The sequence below is a fragment of the Lissotriton helveticus genome, chromosome 2_1 (genome assembly GCF_964261635.1).
Source record: "Lissotriton helveticus chromosome 2_1, aLisHel1.1, whole genome shotgun sequence".
In the NCBI taxonomy this organism is placed as follows: domain Eukaryota; kingdom Metazoa; phylum Chordata; class Amphibia; order Caudata; family Salamandridae; genus Lissotriton; species Lissotriton helveticus.
In genome coordinates, this window is record NC_136059.1 from 1,789,139,005 (window position 1) to 1,789,162,930 (window position 23,926).

At 48.0% G+C, this 23,926-nt stretch overlaps 1 protein-coding gene across 1 annotated transcript in view; it reads left to right on the forward strand.

Moving 5' to 3' along the window:
• The first annotated feature begins 4,476 nt into the window (after nt 1–4,476).
• The window catches only part of BDH2 (3-hydroxybutyrate dehydrogenase 2), a 155,468-nt gene continuing 136,018 nt past the window's right edge, over nt 4,477–23,926 (forward strand). The window contains exon 1 of the mRNA XM_078676723.1: nt 4,477–4,575. The gene's annotated coding sequence lies outside the window, so the exon portion shown is untranslated. The remainder of the gene's footprint in view (nt 4,576–23,926) is intronic.

The following is a 23,926-nucleotide window of genomic DNA, read 5'->3' on the forward strand; positions in this document are numbered from 1 at the left end:
GTTTCCTAATGATGTAAGGCTAGGTCATGTGACCTAAAAATAACACTTTTCATTGGTTTAGAACTATTTTTGTCCCAAATGATGAAAACCCCTCCTTGTTTCCTCACTCTGACTTTCATCTTTGTGAGAGGAAGACCTTTTTTCATCACTTAGCAATGGCAAGTGTTGTAGCTTCAGCTGGTGCATCCCCACCACCACCACCACCTCCTAGGAAGAGAGTACCACCTCCTCAGGTGGTGGTTGAGCAAGAGGTGCCCCCCCCCCACCTTCATGTTGCCTGATTCGGCCAGCTCAATCGATCGAGCATGAGACTCTGTTGTGATCTGAAGAACCGCTGCCTGCGGTGCCTCACAGAACCGCTTGACGGAGGCCCCCGAGGGGCGGTGTGGTGGCGCGGACTGGGAGGGGGCGCTTGGCTCCTGCCCCCGCCCCAAGTCTCGCTCGGCCAGCTGAGTTGCGCCCACTCTTGCGGCCTACGACAAGGAGAGGCCGGGGCGTTGACTAGGCGGGGCCTCCGGCCGCAACCACAGCGCCAACGATCGCTGCTGACGGAGGGGAGCCTTGCCGGTGAGAGCCACTGATCTGAAGAACCGCTGCCTGCGGTGCCTCCCTGAGCCGCTTGACGGAGGCCCCCGAGGGGCGGTGTGGTGGCGCGGACTGGGAGGGGGCGCTTGGCTCCTGCCCCCTCCCCAAGTCTCGCTCGGCCAGCTGAGTTGCGCCCACTCTTGCGGCCTACGACATGGAGAGGCCGGGGCGTTGACTAGGCGGGGCCTCCGGCCGCAACCACAGCGCCAACGATCGCTGCTGACGGAGGGGAGCCTTGCCGGTGAGAGCCACTGATCTGAAGAACCGCTGCCTGCGGTGCCTCCATGAGCCGCTAGACGGAGGCCCCCGAGGGGCGGTGTGGTGGCGCGGACTGGGAGGGGGCGCTTGGCTCCTGCCCCCTCCCCAAGTCTTGTTGCGCGGGTGTGGCCTGAGATCGCCCCCGACATAGGCGGCCGGCTCCCGGGGTCCGGCGGGACTTTTAGCCTTTTGGTGACTCTTCATTCTGGACCTTGTCCCACAATCCGTTTGACCTGAAGACACGTCCTGCGGTGCCCTCGCAATGCGGCCTGGTCCCTGAATGTGTGCAGGGGGACGGTATTGATTGGATCAAGATGGCGGCTTCACACAAAGCTGACTCAAGTGTTGCTGCTGATGCTATGCAGACAAAAACTGGTTTTCAGTTTGTACATTCTTCAGGGCCCCCGAGGGGCGGTGTGGTGGCGCGGACTCGGAGGGGGCGCTTGGCTCCTGCCCCCTCCCCAAGTCTTGTTGCCCTGGGTGTGGCCTGAGATCGCCCCCCCATAGGCGGCCGGCTCCCGGGGTCCGGCGGGACTTTTAGCCTTTTGGTGACTCTTCATTCTGGACCTTGTCCCACAATCCGTTTGACCTGAGGACACGTCCTGCGGTGCCCTCGCAATGCGGCCTGGTCCCTGAATGTGTGCAGGGGGACGGTATTGATTGGATCAAGATGGCGGCTTCACACAAAGCTGACTCAAGTGTTGCTGCTGATGCTATGCAGACAAAAACTGGTTTTCAGTTTGTACATTCTTCAGGATTTTTCCATCCAAGGCTGGTTGAGAGTTTGTAGAACAATGGCTTCATATTTTCAACATACTACTCTTCAACATTCTTCATAAATGTAACAATGTGAGACTCACTAGGAGAACGGCCGTTTATCTTTCCTTTCAAAATACTGCCAACAATATTTTCTGAATGGAAGACACCATCTTGTAACATAAAGGACTGCGTCAAGGGTGGTATTGCCCAGAATGTCTTGTTTTCTAGTGCTCGTAATGACGAAGCCAGAACTGCCGAAAGGGATTCTGGTCCTACCGCTACTTATTGGACACATTGAACTATACTCTGGACCTGCCTGACCTCGACCAAAATGGCGCCAGTATGGGAGCGAATTGCAACTCCTTATGACGTTCTAGTTACTTAGCCTTGACGTTATGGGGGATGTATGCGGTCTTTATGCACATTGCGGGCGGGGAAGGGTACTGACTGGGAATACGGACAACCCTATTGATGTCGATTTTTCATTATTGATTATTGTATTAATAAAGCTTCGAAGTAATGTTACCCATGATACTCACCCATGGTATGCGTATGGACGATTTTATTGTAACTGATCCTGTTATACTTTCAATTAAAAAATCAACCTTCACTGATCCTGCAACCGTTTGTCACGTTTATTTTTTTCAATTAAATGGCTCGCTTGTTACATACTCCTATACCCCTGGCTTTTGAAAGACACCATCTTGTAGAATAAAGGGCTGCGTCAAGGATGGTATTGCCCAGAATGTCTTGTTTTCTACTGCTCGTAATGACGAAGCCAGAACTGCCGAAAGGGATTCTGGTCCTGCCGCTACTTATTGGAGACATTGAACTATACTCTGGACCTGCCTGGCCTAGACCAAAATGGTGCCAGTATGGGAGCGAATTGCAACTCCTTATGACGTTCTAGTTACTTAGCCTTGACGTTATGGGGGATGTATGCGGTCTTTGTGCACATGGCGGGCGGGGAAGGGTACTGACTAGGAATACGGACAACCCTATATACTTTCAATTATAAAATCAACCTTCACTGATCCTGCAACCGTTTGTCACGTTTAGTTTTTTCAATTAAATGGCTCGCTTGTTACATACTCCTATACCCCTGGCTTTTGACCCTGTCCTACGCGCGGTCTGTACTACCGCCCTCGGGCGATCTATGTAATGAACAGACTACCATTGCCGAAACACAAGGGAATGCATCTCAGAGAGATAAGTCAAGTACGTGGTAGATAGAAAAAAATTCGTGTTTATGCACTCTGATGTGCTTTGAACGCTGCCCCCCCCCATCATTTAGATTATGACCGCCCATTGCACAAAAGCGTACCGGACGCTCCCCACGCAATAAAATGATTTTTTTTTTTTTGCCCCGCGGGGCCCTTTTAAAGCCTCCACATCAAACCTAGGGGGTCAGGGAGGATCTACTATGCCCCCTTATGGTCATTTCCCCCTTTGTTTTGGCCTCCTCTTGTCTCTCGATCCTACCGAGAGACAAGATGGCGGCCGCTCCGGACTGTTTAGAATGTTGACAGACACCGGAGAGCCAATCAGCTTCGCTTCGCGAAGTTCCGTTACGCGTCAAGTACGCGAACCGGAGCGCTACCCGGAGCGCTGTTACAGATATATATATTTTTTTGAACGTTAATTTATCAAAATCCACTGTAGCACATATATTGAGACCTAGCAAAGGCACATCGGGCTACCAGTCCCTACAATTTTGCCAAGTTTCGTGCAAATCCATTCAGCCGTTTGAGCTAAAAGTGAGGCCAACCGCCCTATGGAAATTAACATGGGAAAAACGCGTTTTGGGACCCCCTTTTTTCTCGGCCCCCCCTTGACGAAACCCCCCCAAATTTTCAGGGGCTGCTCAGAAACAAAATGTTCAATTTTCCTGAAAATTTCAGCCAATTCCGTCCTCAAACGCCAAAGTTATTCGACATAGAATTTTCAAAAATCCCATAGAGAAAAAATCCTAACTATATATACCTACTGGCGACCGCCAGTAGGTTATATATATATATATTTATATATATATATATATATATATATATATATATATATATATATATATATATATATATATATATATGTGTATATATATATGAAAAAATGCTCACAACACTTTTTTATTGTAACTTTTTAACATGCTGCACAGCATCCTCACTCCTCTACATCATAGCTCAAAGACATTGGCAAAGCCAATAGTTCTGGCTAAACACTTAAAAGGTCCCACAGGCGAGACCTATTGGCTATGCCAATGCTTGTTTAAGGTTAGGTAGTGGTCCCTTGAACCACTGCCTGCTATTGAAAAATATGGTTTCAATCATTCTCAAAGGAGAAGGGGTTATTTGCAAATGTACAGGGAAAAAAAGTCATAACATTATTATGTCTGATGTGCAGGCTGTAACCTACAGTATTTAGATGACAATTGTCTTGCCTCTTGGTGCACTAATGGTCCATGTTTAAAAACTATAACTTCTCCTGAGCACTCCTCTTTGAAGTGCTGTACTGTGATTTTTTTTAATGTCAAAGCTTCTTTGTTAAGGAAATGCACTTTCTTGAATTTTGAAACGGGTACATCATATTTTATGTGATGTCTGTTGGGTGCTTTACATTTCAACCATTTTCAGGACTCAGCTGGTGCACAGAGCCTTTTCTCGGCTCTGGCTCGGCTCTGCCTGTAAAGCTGTTGGCTCACCTACCTCAACACATGACAGTACGTCTTTCCTTTAAAACCCGACCTATTGGCATTGCCAGTGCTTGTTTGGTAATGTATGAAGAAAAGAAACATTTTCAGGATAACGCTAGATGGCAGCACTGATTTTTCAAACCTAATGACGTTCAAGCGTTGTTCTTTATCATGGCCACTCAAAGCTGAACTACAACTCCCAGCGCGCATAGGCGCACCACGTGCTTTTTCTTCCGTTCAAAGACCAAGCAGCTGAGGTGGAAGTCGAAGAACACATATTTCAGAAGGTGAGTGTTTATATTTTCCTGGAAATCTCAATTATACTTTAGTATGCATTTGCACAGCGTACGTCTTAGACACCATTAGTCTCCGGGCTTCGAATTCGGCTGATTCGAAACATGTTAGTTGCACAGTTGTCAAGTAGCATTGTATTTGGTGAGACACCTGCAGCCAGTCCGGCTGCTTAGCTAATGACTTTGTGTAATGGTATTTATGCGGGGCATAAGCAGGAGCATAGTGCAGAACTGCGGAATGGCGCCCATTCAGCCCAAGGTTAAAGAATATTTGTGAGAGATATGGGAAACTCGGGTCCCCCTTTTATATTCGGCAGAGGGAACATCATTTTGCATTACGCCACTGGGCACAAGTTGAGGTGGACGCAGCCCCCTAACTTTTATAGAGGGGATTCTTCTCCGTAGCCTGTGGCCAAGGAATGCAGTCAAGTGTTTGTTTTTGTCTCCTTGTGACTCCCATTGGTCTCTATTTCATTCTCACTTCTCCTGTTTCTACCTCTCTTTTCCTATCTGACCCTACATTATTTCCTATAATCCGCGTTTCCCAAACTGTGAGTCGTGATCAGATTGTTGGTGAGTTGCAAAAGTCCTGATGAACAAGTTACTTACCCTCTGTATGCAACACCTTATCTGGTCAAGGCTATATATAGCTGCAAATTCCTGACCTTAGAATATTCTCCAGGTGTCAGACTCGATCTAATACATTTTTTGCAGTTTCCTTACTCGCCAGTGGGTGGCATAATTTGTCTCTCTCTACAGTTTCATCTGAGCTGGGAATTATATGCCCGGGTCCTACATAGGTACCACCCTGGTGCGCTGACGTCTGTTACTTTCGCAACTTTCCCCTTTAGGAGCCACAATGAGAACTGACTGCAGTGGTAAATACTAAAGCCCTGAGAAGGGTGTCTCTTACACTGCAATCTGCTCACAGAGCTTCAGAGGGCCGGTAAGGAATCTGCGACTAGAAAGAAGCTCTATCAGATATGGCGTTATCGAAGGTAAGTAACGTGCTCATCTGATGAAGACTTCTAGCCGCAGAGTTCCTACCTTAGAATAGATACTCAAGCAATGCCTCCCAGTAGGGGGATGTGTGTGTGTGTGTGTGGGGGGGGGGGTCTGCGAAGCTAATTTACACGAGAAAGTCCTGCAGGACCGAACGGGTGAAGTGCCCAGGCGCAGGGCTGCAGCTGGAGCTGCTGTGGGCTGGGCAGTGTCTAGAGTCATATCTCCGGCACGCCTGAGTTTTTCACAAGTCTTTAACCCGTTGGCTGCGACGCCCGTTTTGCGGAAGTGCGGCACTTCCGCAAAACGGGTGGGGCCGCGTCGGCCATTGGCCGACGGCAGCACCGGCGAGGTAGTGCTGCCGTCGGCCAATGGCCGACGGCAGCATGGATGGGGTTAAGGACCATTTGCATATTTACATACCTTTGTAAACTGTTCCTTTTTCTGGTTCCAGACCCCCTGGATCCCCTCTCTGCCTATTTCTTACATTTGGATTTTACTTTTACTGTGGTTGTGTGAGAATGCATTTCATGAAAAGAAATATAAAGTAGGGTTGCCAAAACAAAAATACCAGCCATTTGTTGTTTAAAGAGCCTGCAAAGGCCTCGTCTTGATACTGAATAGGATTGTACATAAAATCCTATGTATTCATTTGTAATGTGTCTTTTCTGTCTTTGTTCCCTTTAATTATTAGTCATGGATCATTCGGGCAGCCCTAGAACACAATTAAAAATGCTTTCTTTTATATTAGCTGTTCCAAGTATGCACTGATGAGTGCTGAAAATAGGCTTTAGGTGACTGCTTATTTTTGTAATGTCTGGGACATCAATATAATGAGCTCGAAACCCAAATCACAAGACTGGAAGTTTGTTGCAGGATGAGCACAATATTTATTTCCACCACCTTCGATCCCTGAACAGGGCCGGACTGGGAATGCAAACCGGCCTTGGCAATTGAGTCCGACCAGCCGCGGAGGAGGATGGTGGGGGCCGAGGAGGGTGTGCATGGAAAACACTGCAGCTGTTTTTGGTGCAGGGGGTGCTATTGCAGCACTGTTGAAAAAACGACCCTCTGTACCAAAAACGACAACCACCGGTCCAAAACCGGCCCTCACACTTCTGGCCCATCGAGAAAATGCCTGGTGCCCGCTACTGCAAGTCCAGCCTTGTCCCTGAATAATGTCATAATAGCAATAGTTTAACTGATATTTGAAACCTTACGCCAGTCCTCAACAACATGCTGGGTCACTTGACAACTCATTCTTGCCCTTCACTGTCAAACTCACTCTGAACTCACAGCGATCATAATGCACTCACACTGATCACTATGCACTCCTGCCATTCAGGAAGAAATCAAATTGGCAACCAGGCAAAAGAACAGAAAGACCAGGTGCTTAACGACCATGTAGGGCAATGTAACAATACAACACAAGTATTAGGTTGGTGCTCCAAGGGGAGAATGGTCGGCTGCCAATTCAACCACAGTTGATCCCCCGCAACAAGAGGAATACAGTGATACAATAATTTATCCCTGAGCACTCAAGACGAGTAATGTTCTGTCCAATAGGAGTGCAAACAAGTCTTATATAATTTCTTTAGTTCCAATTCTTAATTCGTCTATTCTGCGTCTGATTCTCAGCAGTATAATATTTCCAAAACACAGCGTGAAGTTGGGGTACAGTCGAACAATTTACAGCCAACATGTGTTTTCCCATGTGTTGTAGCACACATATGACTTCTTCAGGGCTGTAAACCCAAAGTAAAAACAGTTGCCATCACTGTTCTTATATGAAGGCAAATTGTGGCCAAACACCCATGTGTCATGCCTTCAAGATTTCCATAGCCGGACATTAGCGTCGAAAGTGAATCTGCGCAGTTTCAGCAGAATCATCAATATTGTCCAATAGAGAAAAGAATTAGAAGAGAGGTTAAAATCAGTGTCTCTATATATTACACCGAAAGCTGTGAGGAATAAAAGTAGAAGAGGAAAACTCAAGTCTAAACACCTGTTTATAAGAGAGGTCAGTAATATGAACAAGTATGAAAATCAGACAGAATCCATAGGCTAGAAAACCCTCGATGTTCAAGAGTTCATCAACTGATTCCGTTGCCAGCTTAATTCTCAATCCACTCGGGATAATATGCTGTTACAATACAATAAGATCCTGTAATTACAAATACAATCAGTTAAGTATCGGACGCAGAATACCCAAATAAAGAATTGGAACTAAAGAAATTATATAAGATTTTTATTGCCTTTCTGTTGGACAGAACAGTACTCATCTTGGGTGCTCAGGGGTGAATTATTGTATCACTCATGCCATTTACCCTGCACTTACAATGATCACACAGCACTTATGCCACTCGCCATGAACTCACACCATTCTCCCTCCGCTTACCCTGCGATCACATGAGCAGACCTCTCACTCTGCACTCACAGTGATCACTCTGCACTCACAATACACTTGCGCTGTTCACGCTGTACCTCACCCTGCAGTCACACATGTACACTACTCACCCTGGATTCATGGGACACTTCACTCACCTGTCCCTCTCACTGCTCACTCTGCAATCTCACTCAAACAAGCCCTTCACTAACCAAACATTAATTCGTCCCACTCTGCACTTACATCTGCACCCAAATTCATAAGGTCACCTCACTCACCCTGCAGTCACTTCTCTCACCCTATTCTCACACTGTAGCATCGCTCACCGTGCACTCACATGGGCACTCCTGTCAGGCACACAGCGCAGAGGGTTAATGTGCCTGCTACAAAGAACGTGTACCATGCACATCACAGAACTGAGTGTGAGTAACTACGAGTAGCCCTATTAAAAAAATCACTGTTTGTCAGAAGGGGCTATAGAGAGATAAGGTGCAGTGTTGGCAAGTTGTAGTGAGGGAATTCATGAAGAAGGAGGAAATGGGGAGGGGCGCCAAAAAAGACTGTTGCACCGTACGTGACCAGTGCTAGGGCCAGCCCTGGCTGGAGTCTTAGCACCCCCCGAAGTTCGGGTCTAGTTGCGCTCCTGGAAATTCCCGTCACCACAGACTTGACTGTCCAGGCAGTAGTTTTTGGTGAACATGTGCAAAGATGCCCACATTGCTTCTTGACAGATGTCCAGTTACAGGGACTCCGCACAGTAGTTGCAGCCTTAGCTCTGGTGGAACAAGCACACAAATCTGCAGGGGGTTGCTTCTTCGCCAGTGCGTGGCAGGTATTGATGCAGAGCACTATCCATCTTTAAGATGGTCCATTTATGCACCGCCTTCCGCGTCTTGGCTCCTACATGCCCCACAAAGAGTTGATTGTCCACCCAAAATGCTTTGGTCCAATCAAGAGAGAACAACTGCCCTATTTTGGGGTTTAGATGGTGGAGTCTCTCCTCCTCTTTGGAGGGTGAGATGGGGCTGAAAATGTAGGCAGGGTGATGTTGTGACCTGGATGGAAATGAGTTACAACCTCTAGAAGGAAGGAGGCACGTGTCTGGAGGATGAGCTTTTCAAGTTAATAGGTGGTGCAGGGAGGGTGCGCTGAGAGTGGCTGCAATTCGCTGACTCTCCTGACTGATATAATGCCCAATTGAAAGTCAGTTTTTATGGGCAATAGGCTAAGAGGGCAGTTATGCGGAGACTGAGAGAGTGCAAACATAACGAAAATTAGAACAAGATTTAGATCCCACAGGGGCATGATGACTGGCCTAGGGGGAAATGTGCTGTAAGCCTTTAAGAAACTTAGCAACAACAGGTGACTTGAATACAGAAGGTTGGTCCTGCAAATGCAAAAATGCCGAAATGTCTTATAGATAACCTTTAACTGTGCCCAGAGCAAAGCCCTGTTTTTCTAAAGATGGAGCAAACAGATTAGAGAGAGGTGCAGAAAGAGGGTCGATGTTTTTAGAACAACACCATGTCACAGACATATCCCAACACAGGTGTATACTGGGTTGGAGGGACGCTTGGCTGTCAGAATAACATCACAGACTTCTGGAAGAAAGTTGAACTCTGTCAGCTGTCACTGTTCAGTCTCCACTCATGAAGAGGAAGGGTGCGCAGGTTCGGGTGCAAAACCCTCCCCTGTTCTACGACAGAAGATCCTCTTGAAGAGGCAGCATGATCTCCAGACTGAAGGTCATTCTCAACAGCTGAGGATGCCAGTCTCTCCGTGCCCAATCCAGAGCCACACGAATAACTTGGACCCAGTCGTTCCAGATCTTCTTGAGAACTCTGGGCAGGAGTGGTATAGGTGGAAAGGCGTACTGAAGGAAAAAGCTCCACTTAAGACGAAAAGCGTTTCAGATCAGGAGTCGCCTTGGAAACTCCAGAGCCCAAAACTGTTGACATTGCCTGTTCTCGGCGATGGCAAACCGATCTAGCCAAAGCTCTCCCCACTGCTGAAGGAGGCTTTGCACCACCTGCAGGTGGAGACACCATTCTTGATCCACTAGGCGTCTTTGGCTGAGTTCATCCGCCCTGGCGGTCACAGAGCCTGCCAGGAGCTGAACCACTTGGGAAATACCCTGTTCTTCCAGCCATGTCCAGAGATGCAGACCCTTTTGACAAAGGGTTCTCGACCCTAACCCTGCAGCTGTTTGTTGCAGTACCACAGGGTGGTAGTGTTCTCTGTGAACACCTGCACCAGCCTTATCTTGATCGAAGAAAGAAAAGCTTTCAGTACAAAGTGAATCGCCCAAAGCTCCAACAGGTTGATGTGGAGCAGACTCCTCTGATCTTAACCTCTCCTATATGGCTGCCCCTTCCCAGAAGTGACGAACCTGTCACCACCGTCAGCTCTGGTTGGGTAAGGGAGAGGTGTCTGCCACTGACCCAATTATGGTTCGTCAGCAACCACAGCAGATCTTTTGCAGTTACCTCCAAGATCTGGACAATCTCAGAGATATTCTGTTATGCTGCACCCACTGGTACTTCAGGTCCTACAGTAGAGCACACATATGCTAACGATCATAAGTTACAAGCAGGATACAAGAGGCTATGAGGCCCAACAACCTCAGGGTCATTCTCACCAAAAACCATGATAGAGGCTGAAACATTGGTATCATGGCCTGAATACCCTGGACTCGCATCTCAGGAGGGTATACCCGAAACTGCACTGTGTCCAGAAGAGCTTCGATGAAAAGGAGCTTCTGAGAGGGAGAATAGCAAATTGCTCGCCGTAGTCTGGATGATGGAGACGACTGACTGGGGCAAGCCCGCCTTCAACACCCAACTGTCGGAGTAGGAAAAGACTGAACCTCCTGACCTCTGCAGATGAGCTGCAACCACTGCCATTACTTCCGTAAACACACGAGGGAAGGTGGTAGGGCCAAAGGGAGCACAGGAAACTGATAGTGCTGTTGGCCCACCTTGAACTGGAGGTAATGTCTGTGAGTGGGCAGGATGAAGATGTGGAAATATATATCCTGTAAGTCCAACGCCACCATCCAGTCTCTTGGGTCCAGGACAGACATAACTTGTGTGGGCATTTTGAATTGCTTCTTTTTCAGGAAGAGACTGAAAAGGTGCAGGTCAGGGTTAGGACAACGACCCCCGTCCTTCTTTGGCACCAGAAAGTAGCAGGAATAGCAACCACAACCTACTTCGGATGCCAGCATCCCCTCTATTGCTATGGAGATTCAGAACTTCTTGATGGAGCAGGGAGAGGTGGTCTTCTGTCAGCCAGTCATAAGTAGTTGTCGTTGGTAGAGAGGTTGTTCCAAAGGTGGGGGGAATAGCCCCTTTGGACGATTTGCAAAACCCAATGGTCTGATGTTACTGACCGCCAGTGGTGCAGGTGATGGAGTATCCTACCCACTCTCACCCCTCCTCTCCTCGCAGTGGATGCCTATGACTGTCGGAGATCAAATTGAAAGGGTTTGGAGACTGCGTCTGCCGGGGGATGGGAAGGGTGCCCTTCCCCGACCTATGGCTCCCTGTCCCACGTGATCTATGGGACGCGCATCCTCTGCTACGAAAAGGCTGGAAAGTCTGTTGGTTATGGTGGCTGGGAGGTTATGGATGCAGTTGGAGCCCCCTTCCATGGCCACAAAAGGGGGCGTAAGGCTGCCAGGGGATGACGAAAGACCATAGACAAGCCCAGGGACCTGGCTGTCACTCTGCTGTATTCAAAGCACACCAGTGCTGAGTCTGACTTCTCTTCAAAAATACGAGAGCCGTCAAAGGGCATGCCCATAAGCAATGCTTAGACATCCCCTGAAAAGTCAGTGGTTCTCATCCAGGTGTGGCTCCACAAGGCCACCGACAATGAAGCCGATCTACCCAGTGAATCTGTCATTTCCAGTCCACATCGTATGGTGAACTTTGCTGCATCTCCCCCGTCAGCAGTAGTTTGGGAGAGTATGGATTGAGAATCCTCATGAAACGATCAGCATCAGGTGCGCCACCGAATCTGATAATATTCACCAGTGCAAGACTGGCGGAAAAGAGCATGCTCTTGCCAAAAGCCTCCAGCCTTTTGGGTTTCTTATTTGATGGCGTGATAGGGAATGCATGGGGTTGACTCTAGATGTGGAGGCTTGGATCACCAAGCTCTCCGGGGTTGGGTGCTGTGTAAGGAAACAGGTCCCCAGGAATGGGGCGTAGGCTGCAGGCAGTTGTCCTATACACAGGAGCCCCAATGCAGGGCTTGTTCTAGGCATTGAGTAGTACTTGGTAAGGGCTTCAAGGTTTGGAAGGGGCGCTCCCGGCTGAAGTACCTCCCTCAAGATAGTCTTGACTGCTGCTGAGGGGAGCTGAAGGTCCAAGACCTCAGTGGCCCTACACACCAACATAGCGAAAAAGGCTCCCTCCTCCATAGCCTTGGTAGGAGGAAATACCAAGCCAGTGTCAGGTTTGGTGTCTAACCCACTGGCCTCCGCCAGTTCCTCATACTAGTTGTTCTCATGCACATCTAGAGGATGATTGTATCCATAAGCGTATTCAGACCCCTCACATTTTCTACTTCAACAGGCCTGTCAAAGGCAAAAGGAACAGGTTTTGATCTAGAGAACATGATCCCGGTCAGCACCAGAACTGGCGTCGGGCGACCTGCATCCCATTTCATGTCTGTGTTGGGAATGCCGATGGGGATAGGACCGCCATTGGGCGTTGGCAGCGCTGGAGAGAATGTCAAGGAATGTCTTGATTTCACACAGCGGCTCCACTGTAGATCCAACATAGGATCCATGGGGTACGACTGGCTTAGAGGGTTGAACCTACCGGACGAGGATCCAGAGGGAGCCACTCTTAAGCCTGTGAGGCCCAAAAGTGCTCCAGAGGGGCCGGGCCACCCAAATATGAGGTATATGGCCTCATAACATGCTTTAAGCTCCAGCTCCAGGAAAGCACGGACTGAACCCTGATCCAGGCTCTGTCGAAGGGTGAGGCCAGGAGTCGCAATGTTCCCGTGCCTCGTCAGAGTTTGACGGCTGTGGCAAAGTCGAAGACCTATTCGACGTCTTAGACTTCTTATCTTTGTGGGACTTAACTGGCCTCCCTGATGACTCTGATGACTCCTAGTGGGACGAAGTTTGCCGGGTGCGACTCAGTGAACAGTCCAGGGACCCTCCTCACAACTAGGATCTCAGCGGAATGACAGGATGTTTGCCTGCCGTTGCTCCCACAAGTAACTTTTGGATATCGCCACAACTCCGAATAGATCCGAAGTGAATCCTGGAATCCACTTCATCACCAGCCCAACATTGCGGACCCCCCACAAGCTATCCACTGCACTTGATTAGAAGTAATACCTGACTGACATTGCAGCCCCTTTTTGCTCGAGATAGCGGAACCTACCCCTTTCTTCCCGCTTCCTTGCCATTTCTTTGGACCAAATGTGATCGGGCCTGGAGTAGGCAGACCTGAGCCCTTCTGTTCCCTTACTCAGGATTCACTCTGGTTACACTAGGCTGTCCTCTCCCCCCCTGTGTCCTGATGAAGACCCGCAATGACCATTCAATAGTGCTTATATTGGGTTGAAACGTCAACGCTACCTTCTGGTCTAGTTCAAGGCTTTGCACGAGAAATTAAACTTGGATTAGCAGCAGAATCATTGCTCCCAGTCTGGCCTCCCCTTCCCCTGTACATATTTTAATCACATTGTACATATTAAGCACACAAGTGTATCACAATATGTCACCTGATCACTGTTCGCCTTGAAACCGCACCTGTTATGACAGCTCTTTAATTGAACATGGGTAACTGATAAATGATGCAATTTATAAAAAACTACTCTTTACCCATTCAAACTGCTCTTTTTCGTGTGTCCCTTATGATTGAATTGTCCTTTGTGTTACATGTGAGGATTCCATATAAGAAATAAGATAATTGATTTGTGTGTACAAGAAATAAGTTTCGCATACCTGACACAACCATTGTTTTTTCTTCAACTAGGATCTTGAGTATTGCAGAGTCGTTGGGTGGCGAGGAGTATGAGGGATCGCTCCCTCAGGTCCTTTGGGTGCATGTTGTAGGATTCCTTGCAGGTTTTGGAGTTGTGGTTCATCTCCAAGCATCACAAGCAAACCAAGTGTGTGTCGTCACCAAATGGTTTGAAACCAGCCTGTTTTCCTGGGGACATCCTGTCATCCAAGGAAAAAATAATCTCAACAAAAGTAAATAAAAAAGCCAGTCAAAAAAATTATATGGGTAGCTCTTCATCTATCAGCACTATCTGGCGTGGAAAGGAAAGAACTATCAATGTGCTGGTATGGCACCTTTATAGGTACTGCGCACATAATTTCCAGCGCAGATGACATGCAGTTGTAGTTGGTAAATGGGCACCGGGAGTTGTGAGGGTTTGTATGAGCCCAAATGCAGACTGAGTCCCTACATTGTATGAAGCTCCTGTAGAGTTTAAGCAGCTGTAAAGTATGATCTAATTTCCAGTATGCGTGTCCTGTAATAGTAATGCCTATAATGTATAAAGCCTTTTGTACAGTTTATACCATTCAGTGTAACCACCCTTCTGCTATAAAAGTCCCTGTGCAGTATATGCTTCATGTACAGCACCAAGGCCCTATGCAGTATGGCCCACTGTATAGTACACACTATGCATTATGAACCCATGCACAGTAACCACCTCCTGCCCCCTTGTCCACAGTTCAAACAAAGAGGGGTGACATAAAACTCACTCCACCCCATCCTCTCACTCAATGTCTGTCCGTGATTTCAGTGGCACCAATCCAGGCATTCCATGTGACAAGTTGTCCACAAAGGCTGACAAATTCCAGGGCCTGGAAAGGTCTTCAGTGCGACAATGATAGGAACACCTGGCCTAGGACATTTGTTTACTAAGGATGCCGACTCCCATGGGATCCACCTTCACAGTAGGATCTCTGTGGCTCAGTGGCCCACACTTTTGTGCCTTGTGTCAGCGTATTCATACTGGAGTAAACTGGAATCCTGCTAACCAGGACCCCAATGTCGGTGCTCTCACCCCTAAATTGACAGGTAAGTACTTTGTACACCCCACAATTGGCATACGGGTGTGCCCCTGTAACTCCCTACCATATGGTACTAAGGTACCCAGGGTTTCACCAGGGGTCTCCCATGGACTGCAACATATATATTCTGCCACCCATGGGAGCCCATGCATACTGTGTCTGCAGGTCTGCCATCGCAGCCTTCGTAAAATGGTGCAAACACCTTTTACCCCAGATATAAGGTTTACCTTAAATCTCGGTCACTGCACTTAAGACCTAAAAGTCACCCCTAAGGTAGGCCATCAGCCTAAGGGCAGGGTGCCTGGTCCTAAGTGTGAGGGTAACCTTGCAGAAGCAGGGATACCCCTACAAACCACAGACTCCAATTCCTGGCCTTTGTAGATTTGGGAAAGCTATTTTAAGGTGTGTAGTGGACACTGGCAAACTAGAGATGTCCAACTACATAATGGCTTCACCGAAACTCGTCATGTTTGGTATCAAACATGTTGGAATCTTGCAACTGCACCGATTTCAGTGTTAGTTTCATGGTACCATGTACTGGGGAGCTCCTTGAAGGACTTTTGGTGCCCTGGTTGCAAAAACCAGTTTACTCCAGTTCAGGGCCCTTGGCTCCTACTCTGATGCAAAACTACACAAAGGACAAGGTGGCCGCTTGATTCTTCCATCCTGAAAGCAAGATAAACAGAGGCCCTTGGGCGCATCCTTCTGATCAGTCCACTAGCGTAGCATCCCTGACCTCCCCCGATAGGTGGGTCATCGCAGAAGACATCAAACCTCCTTCCCGGGTTACTTGAGGGCTCCCCTGAGGGTGGGTCCTGAGATTTGTTTGGACAAGGATTCCACTGCAAGACTCCTCTTCAGGATCCTCCACAAGACTCTTATGCTGCTGGGCCCTAGACTCTGCTATTGGGCTGGGCTGTACTCCAGACAAGACTGCTTCTGGTAGGAAGGCTCCTATTGCAATTTTGTTTCTGTGCTTTACACCCATCCTGCAACTTTGGTGGCTGTGCATCCTCCAGAGTCAAAAGGACTTAGGACAGCTAGAAGGAATCTCCCGTAGAGTGAGTCACTCCCCTGCAGCTGCAGGCACCTCGACGACCGGCTCATGGATCCTGCATGTCCACAGACTCTTCAAGGTTCTACAACAAAGATGGTGGTTTGGGGACTCTCCCGAGGCCTGACCTATCTTCTGTGCAAATTGAAAGATTGCAATCCACTGTGAAGTTGCTGGAACCGAAGCTATGTGCACCATGTCTGTTTGCCGTTACCAAGGCTTATTGGCTCTCCACTCCAGAAGTCTCCAAGCTCCAAGAAGCCCCAGCCTCAAGCATTTTCCTACAGCAAAACCAATGTCCTCTCTGCATCTCCTGCGCGTGAGCCTCTGTCTTCGTAGTCCTGGTGAGGCCTCCCGATGACTCCCTATGCCTGCTGCCAAAGGGGTCCCTCTGGCGTCTTCCATTGATTCCTGCTGGCTTTCCTGCTTGCTGAGGGCTGGCAAAGACCTACCTGTGGTGGGTGAGTCCCTCAGTCCTTGCTGGTCTACACCTAACTGTCTACCTGCTACATGTCTGTTGTGTTTGCCATGGCTTGTAGGCGGTACTGCTGGCCATTGACCCTCCTGCAATTTGTCGACCGTCGTGGGACAGCTTGTTGACGGCTCCTGTGATCCTACATAATCACCTGGTCTCCACAGCTGCAGCACCAATACCTCCATCCTACCATGAAGTACCCCAGAGAAGGTCGGCATTATGCTCCTGCATCTCCTGGACTAATCCAGGTGACTTGGATTCTGTCTCCTCTCTACTCAGGTGCCCTTCGTCTGGTATCCACACCTGGGTCCCATGACCTGGTCCACGGGTAACGGTAGCAGCTGGACATCCAAAGATCCCCAGTGACTTCATGGAGGTTCCGATATCACTTCACACTTATGCACCCGGGCTCCCTGTTGTAGGTATCCTGCATCTCTGGGTATCCACGGGTGAGGATGCTCTCCAACCTACCTGGTTCCAAAAGGTTTCCTCTGGGTCGCCTGGGAAGGATCCTGAATCCTGACAATCCTAACCACAACTTCCCTATGTTATCCTACGGACACTGATCCGGGATGTCACCTCTGCACCAGGATGCCTAGGGACTCCTAGTTAGTTACCTTTGGTGGTTCTGTGCTTCCCCTGGCCTACAGATCCGTGAGTGGTAGTCCTGGTTAGGTACCCCTTTCGCATTCCACTTACTTAGCATAAATTTTACAATCCCCCATAGGGGCCAGTGTGTTTTATGTGCTTTACTTACCTGATTTGAAGTTTATTTTATTGTGTATTCATATCTCCAGTTAGGAGATATACCAATGTAGTTTTAATGTTGGTGTGTAATAAATACCACAGTATTTTTCTAATACTGGTGTGATTCTTTTTTGTGTACCACTCACAGACTGACTATGTGGTAAGTGTACCCGCTTTACACCCTCCTGAATAAGACTTAGCTGTTCTCCAGACCTAGTCCTTGAGAGCTTTGGTTATCAGGGATCTTCGTAAATTATCATTAGCTGTTGCCTGGACTCCGTGCAGGGTGTATCACAAATAGGCGTACAACATATACTCAGCCAGCATCCTACACAGTCCACAAAAAAAGTTTCAGCAATCACAAGTAGAAATTAAATACAGCTTTAATGTCTCATTATCTGTGTTACCAATGTTTATTCACTCTAAATATACATGACAACAATGACAGTGCATGCCTTCTTTATCTGTGTCTATAATCATTTTTATTTGTATGCCAAATATTTACAATAGCACATTATTTTATGCTAAGTATATGAATCAGTCTGTCACGTCATTTATAAAGCTGGTCTTGAGTCCCTTTCTGAAATTTGCCAGCGAGGGGTCTGGGCAGAGGGGAAGGTTGTTTCAGTTCTTGCAGTGATGTAGGAGAAGGAGCGGCCAACGCTGCGACGGATGCAGGGGTTGTGTAACGCTGCGACGGATGCAGGGGGTGTGTGCGAGGGCAAGTGAAGAAGAGTGCAGGTGTCTAACACGTTGGTGGAAGTTCAGCTGCTGGTTGAGGTAGGCAGGTCCTAGGTCGTAGGGGGCCTTGTAGGTGTGTGTGAGGATCTTGAACTGGCATCTTTCCAGGATCGGGAGCCAGTGGAGGTCTCTCAGGTCGGGGGTGATGCGGGTTCATTTGGGGAGGTCCAGGATGAGTCTGGCTGTCGAGTTCTGTACGGTCTGGAGTCTTCTGAGGAGCTGCATGGAAAGGCCAGCGTAGAGGGCATTGCCATAGTCAATGTGGCTGATGACAAGTGCTTTAGTGCAAATCTTTCTGATGTTGGCTGGGATCATCTGAAGATTTTGGAGAGCATGCGAAGTGTGTGGAAGTAGGAGGAGGCTACTGCGTTGACTTGTCGTTTCATTGTCAGTTGTCTGTAACGGATGATGCAGAGGTTGCGAGTATGTTCGGTGGGCGTGGGTCCGAGTTCTGCAGGCCACCAGCTGTGGTCACGTGCAGAGGTGTTCTTCCTAAAACTTAGTACTTCAGTTTAGTCGGAGTTGAGCTGCAGGCAGTTGTCTCATCCATTTGGCTATGATGGCTTCGTAGAAGTTGGTTTTGGTGTTGCATAGGTCCTCCATGAGCGAGATGATCAGTTGAGTGTTGTCAGCCTAGGAGGCTATTTTGAGTCCATGGGATCTGACATTGTCTGCAAGGGGGGGTCATGTAGATGTTCAACAGTATGGGGCTGAGGGATGATCCTTGTGATTAACCGCATATGAAGTCTTTGGGTGCAGAGGTGAAGTGAGGCAGTTGGATGCTTTGTGTAAATCCTGTAAGGAAGGAGGCGATACTGGGCATCTTGCTGTATGCCTATGTTGTAGAGTCTGTTGATGAGGTTGTTGTGGGAGACTGTGTCGGAGGTAACGGAGAGGTCGAGGAGGATCAGTACCACAGTCTCTCCACAGTCGAGGAGTGTTTTGAAGTAATCTGTGGCAAAAATAAGGGCGGTCTCAGTGCTGTGGTTGGCACCGAATCATGATTGAGAGGCGTTCAGTTGGTGTTTCTATTCCAGGAAATCAGTGATCTGCTGGTTGATGGGTTTCGCGAGTAGTAGGGAGCAGGGAGATCGGGCAGTAACTTTTTAGGTCTCGCTGTCAAGCGAAAGACCTATTGCTGTTGGCTTGCCGAGAATGTGAGACAGGGGATGTGCTCGCGCAAGCTCTCGGCGATTTCACCTCGTGGGCGCGCACGCCCAGCCCGGCGCCATGCACTTCTCCTGTCTCACATTCACAGCAAGTCAGCCTCTCTTACTCGCGAGCACACACAGACACACTCACGCATGCGCACATACACCCACACACTCACACGCAGGGACAATGCATCAGGACGCATGCACACAGACACACATCCCCACATATACACACGCACAGCTAACAGACACACAGCCACACATATACACAAGCACAGCTACACACGCGCACACACACAGCTACACGCAAACACCCCCCACTCACCAGGCTCTTTTCTCGCTGCGCTGCTACGGGATGTTCTGTAAGTTGAAGAACCTTGCTCGCACCCACTGTTATGCCTTGCCTGCTCTCTCCCGGGAACCCCATCACTCCCGGAATCCCTGCTTTCTTCTGAGCTCCCTCTGCCTCCAAGGTGCCGCGCTCCGGAGCTACGTCACCGCTAGCCTGCTACAGAGGCGTGGAATCTCCCGGAACTTCGCAGGCTCCTGCCTATCAAAGTAGAGCCCGCCTCTCTCGTCTGTGTTCCACGCCTCGTTATTAGTCAGTGCTTGTCCAAAACACCCATACAATTATCAAAATGTCATGTATAATCAGTAAATCCTCATCTGGTAAGCCAGCGCTTTTCATCACCTATTCATTTCTCTTTAAACAGCTTAGCTTGTAAACACGCTTCGCGTGACATATGTTGTAATGCGTCCATTATTAGAAAACCTAACTTGCGAAATGCCCATTTCTTTTTAAAACAACATGCTGAGTTCCATAACCTATTCATATTTCATTGCATGCTAAGGCACGCTTTTTGTTTCAATGAGAAACTGCATCTAGCGTTCAAAGCCTGTTCAAGGATTACCAGCCCTCCTAACTTCCCTGAGGTGGTGGGTCACATGTATCTGTACTGAAGCTGTTAACAAAACAAAACTGCAGGCTGTTTATATAACGCGCTCATTCTCCTTCCACCTTTCATTCCTCAGAACAAAGCACACATCCTAGAATGCATTTATAACCCGTCCCTCACGAAACGGTGCTTGCACCACACCCAGATTATTCATGTAATAAACCAATAGGATTGTTTCTAATGCTGGATGAACAACACAACCAGGTACCCTACATCTGCATCTGTATTATCCTCGTAATGTCTTTAAACCGTCAGTAAAGCAAGTGCAGTGGCACCAGGCTCAGGCGGTAAAGGCCCCACTGCAGCACAATTATAGCTGTTTTTAATACCAAGCGCTAGGCCGGGGGCTCATGGAGTATTTGTGACGCGTGTAATGCCCAGGGCAGAACACAGACCCATAAGGGGTCTAAATCAGCCTCAAGTCTATGAACTTCTGTGACACAAGGAGCGTCAGGTGCACCTGGCCTCATTCTGCAGCAGGGCACTACTGCATTAGTCCACTGGTTATGACACTAGAAATTTGCATGGGCTTTGTTTCGGGGTCGGATTGGGAACACAATTAGGCCTGATCACTGAAAGAACAAGCATTTGCAATGTAATAGGTATCGCATTAACTCGAGTTTAAGCTATTAGCATTGTAAATAATAATGTCTTTTATTTGTTTTTAAAACGAAAACAAAACTAAAAGGCATTGTTATTTGCAATGTCAATAGCTCAAACTCGCGTGAAAGCGAGACCTATTGCATTGCAAATGCTTGTTTGATCATTTGGGTCGGTGGAGGCTTTGCTTAGGAGGTGTCTGACGTCTGCGTGTTTCCATCTGTCCGGAGAGGCTGCTGTGGAGACAGAGGTGTTGAGAATGCTGGTGAGTTACGTGCTAATTAGGTTAATTTCAAGGTTGTAGAGGTGGTGGAGGAAGGGGTCAGAAGGTGCCCAGAGTGGATGGAAGACATGAGGGTTGAGGTGGACGGGGCGGTGAGTCGTAATGGTTTAGCTAGTGTTCAGTGTTTGGTTGAGATCTTCAGGGTTGAGGGTGGAGGGTTGGCTGTTGCAATTGTTGCAGATGTTGTTGATCTTGCTGTAGAAGTGGTCTGAGAGGTTGTCCGTTTGGAGAATTCTTTGACTATTAAGAGTTCCTTTGTGTTGTTGGCTGCGGAGTCGATGCTGGTGGTGAAGGCTGCTTTCTTGGCTTCTTTGATGTGCTGGTGATAGATGCTGAGGGGTAGTTTTGTGAGCTGCTCTGTCAGTGGGGTTCCTGGTGGCACACCATTGTTTCCCCAGTTGGTGGCAGTCACGCTTTGGGTCCAGAGTTCTGGGGTGTACCAGCTGGCATATTTGGAGGTCTTGTAGGATTTAGTGCAGTGTTCTTCAATCTGTGGGGCGCGCCCCCCTGGGGGGGCGCCACACCTTCCCAGGGGGGGCGCCACTCCACTTCAATCTGACCTTTGTGCCCTGTAATCGTCCGTCTGCACGTGCAAGTCTTCTTGAAGCACTCCGGTATGTGGAAGGGGGAGGGAGGGGAGATCCATGGGGCAGGAGGTGCCCGTTCTTTTGTTATGTTTACTCTCCCAGGAGGGGGTTAATCACAGAGCTGACAGCTTCAGCGGGACATTTGTTTTAGCAGAGGAGACCCCTCGCCTCCCACTGCACCTGAAGCATGTCAGCTCAGTGAATTAACCCCCTCCTGGGAGAGTTAGCTCTTCCCAGAACGGAGACAAAGTTTCGAGGGACATAATGCTCCGTTTGCTACCTCTTGTATTTGTTTGCTCATGATTGGCACTTTTGCCTCATGTAATTTAGCGTTTGCTTTTGCAATTTGTTCACTTGTAATGTTCTCATGTATCAGTTCTGTTCCTATTGTGAAGCGCTCTGACCCCTTCGGGTAAAGTCTGCGCTATATAAAAACGCATAAATAAATAAATAAAGGGGTTGGGTGGGGGGGACTGAAAGAGGCAGCTCTATTCTACAGAGTCTTGCCCTCATGACCTTGAATCCTTTTTAAACACAATGTTGTAAATATCGTTTTTCAATCATTAATTTTTAATGTGTTAAAGTCTATTGCATACATTTTGCAGACAAAATGTGTTTATGCGTCATGCGACTTCCATTGAAAAAGTTTATTTTAAATCAATACATGAGCTCACATATGAGAAATAGAGGTGGTGACACATTATTTACAGTAATATTAGTGAACTGCTGTTGCGTTACATACTGAAAACACACATCACTGTCCCTGAATATCCGATGTAGACACATTTAGTATTTGACCAAAGAAGGCATGTAAGAGCTGAGACTAGATCATAAAATCAAAGCTGGTCCGAACAGGGGCCCCAAAAATACATTTGGCCCACAGGCCCCAAAATCCTTAAAACGTCCCTGAAAGTTTATTTTAAAATTACACAGGCAGGCACGCAAAATGCCAGCCAGCCATGTGTTTAAATAGCTTTCAAATTGCTAAATATGATTATAAATAAGAAGTATGTATTCATTTGTAATGTTAACGAGCTCCCGGTCCCCCTTCTTTTTGTTGATTCATTTGTAATGTGCCTTTTCTATCTTTGTTCCCTTTTATTATCAGTCATGGATCATTCATGCAGCTCTAGAAATCAATTAAAAGTTCTTTCTATTTATATTTGCTGTTCAAAGTATGCACAGACAAGTGCTGTAAATACAGCTTTAGGTGACTGCTTATTTGTATACCATCTGTGACATCAAAATAATGAGCTGGCAACCGTAATCATAAGACTGGAAGTTTGTTGAGGGATCAGCACATTATTTATTTCCTCCACCCTGATCCCTGGTTACTGCCATAATATCAATAGTTAAACACATTTGAAACCCTACGCTGCCGTCAATAATATGCTGAGTTACTTCAAGTGTCTGGGAATGCACCCTGCATTCAGACCACTCACTCCTCATTCTCGCCCTTCACTTTCACTCTCACCCAGCACTCACACTGACCCCGATGCACTCACGCCATTCACCCACTTACCCTCCACTCACATCGATCACAACGCACTCACACTGATCACTATGCACTCACACCATTCACCCGCTCACCCTGCACTCACACTGATCACCATGTTCTCACACCATTCACCCACTTACCCTCCACTCACAGTGATCACTCTGCACTCAAAATGCACTTGCGCTTTTCACCCTGTACCTCAGCCTGCAGACACACAAGCACACTACTCGACCTGCACTCATGACACTTCACTCACCTGTCCCCCTCACTGTTCAATCTGCAATCTCGCTCCAGTAAGCCCACCACTAACCATACATTCATTCGTCCCACGCTGCACTAACATGTGCCCCCAATTTTATCTTGGAAAGTGGTGTATTGAGCTGTGTAATAAGCCTCTGTCATTTCACCACACCCACCTACTCACAAACCTGCAGTTTACTAAGCACTCTTATTGTATTGAATATGCCCGGAATGTGCGCGTGGCGGTCGAGTCCAGAAATTTCTGTCAGGTGGTGGGGGGCCCAACATCTAAAAAAAAATCAGCTGGGGGGCTCAACCTACAAAAGTTTGAAGACCTCTGATTTAGTGGGACGACGCTGTCGGTGATCCAGGCAGCAAAGTTTTGGACAGCCTGGTCAAGGTCTGGTGAGCCCTTGGGGTTGGGGGGTGGTGAGGGGCTGTAACCACTGAATTTTGGTGACCTTTCTCCAGCTGCGGTGGGAGAAAATCTGTTGCTTGTTGAAGGTGTGCTGGGCGTCTGTGATAGTGAAGTGTGCCATGGTGTGGTCAGTCCAGATGAGTTCTGTGG